Source organism: Charadrius vociferus, unplaced genomic scaffold (assembly GCF_000708025.1).
Source record: "Charadrius vociferus isolate BGI_N301 unplaced genomic scaffold, ASM70802v2 scaffold301, whole genome shotgun sequence".
Lineage (NCBI taxonomy): Eukaryota > Metazoa > Chordata > Aves > Charadriiformes > Charadriidae > Charadrius > Charadrius vociferus.
This window is the reverse complement of record NW_009646842.1, coordinates 1072232-1073275: the sequence shown is the minus strand read 5'-3', so window position 1 is coordinate 1073275 and position 1044 is coordinate 1072232.

Here is a 1044-nt window from a genome sequence, read left to right as displayed (position 1 = left end):
AGGAAACCTGAAGGCTCTTTGCCATCGCCTGTGGCTGTCCCTGCCCGCCCCTTACCATGCGCTGGCTCTCAAGCTTCCCTGGCCCAACGCTGAACCTGTTTGTCACGCTAACCCAACAGAAAGGACTTTTCGGCAGGCCGGTTTTCTGCCAGGTTGGCAAACTGGACTATCCCCGTCACCTCACTGCTGTAGAGATCAAGGCCAGGCGCGCAGGGGAGCGGGGTAACCCTCTTTCCACAGCTGCATGCCAGTGGCTCAATGTAACCACACCCAAACACTTAATTATTTTTTTTTTATTTGTAACCATTCACAACTTGACCCCAGAGGGGGTTGCAACTAGCCCTCATTCTCGCTCATTAAGAATTCAATTTCACAGATTCAACCCACCTAAGTTTTGGCTGGCGGTTTCCCACTGTCTCCCGTGTGCTGGTGCTACCAGGCGCGTTGCTGTACTGCGTGAGTTACTGCGCTCAAAGCAGCAGGCAGTCCCTTGAGCCTTGGCAATGGCGCAGGAGAAGGCATGAGGCTGTTCCTGGAGAAGACAGCACAGAGGTACTCCACAAAATTGCTAAGCCAGGCCAGGTGATTACCCCCCACACCAAATTGGAGATACCCCACAGGATCACCAAGCCGAGGCAGCTCTGCTCTGCTCTTAAAATTTAGGTGGAAAGAGACTTCTAGATATCTACTTCATTCCACTGCTCGTAGCAGGGCTAACTTTGGCACTGGACTCACCTCTCAAGTCAGGTGTGGTGTTGCTCACTGGGCATTTGGCTGAGCTGTTTCGGTGCTCTGACTGGGGAGAAATCTTTTCTTTTTTTTAATTGTTGAAGGGGTTTTCTGCCAGCTTGGCATGCTGGAACAGCTTTTCAGAGCCAGCATGAGTAAGAGGGTGGGACCAGGGAGAGCACGACTATAGCAGCCAGTGGTTAGATTGGCGCGGGTGATCATGAAACCGCAACATCCGGAGCAGTGGGCAAAGGGAAATCTCCTCGCGGCTGAGAGGCAGGGAGCCCGGGGCCCCGGGCCCCCCCGTCCCCCCAA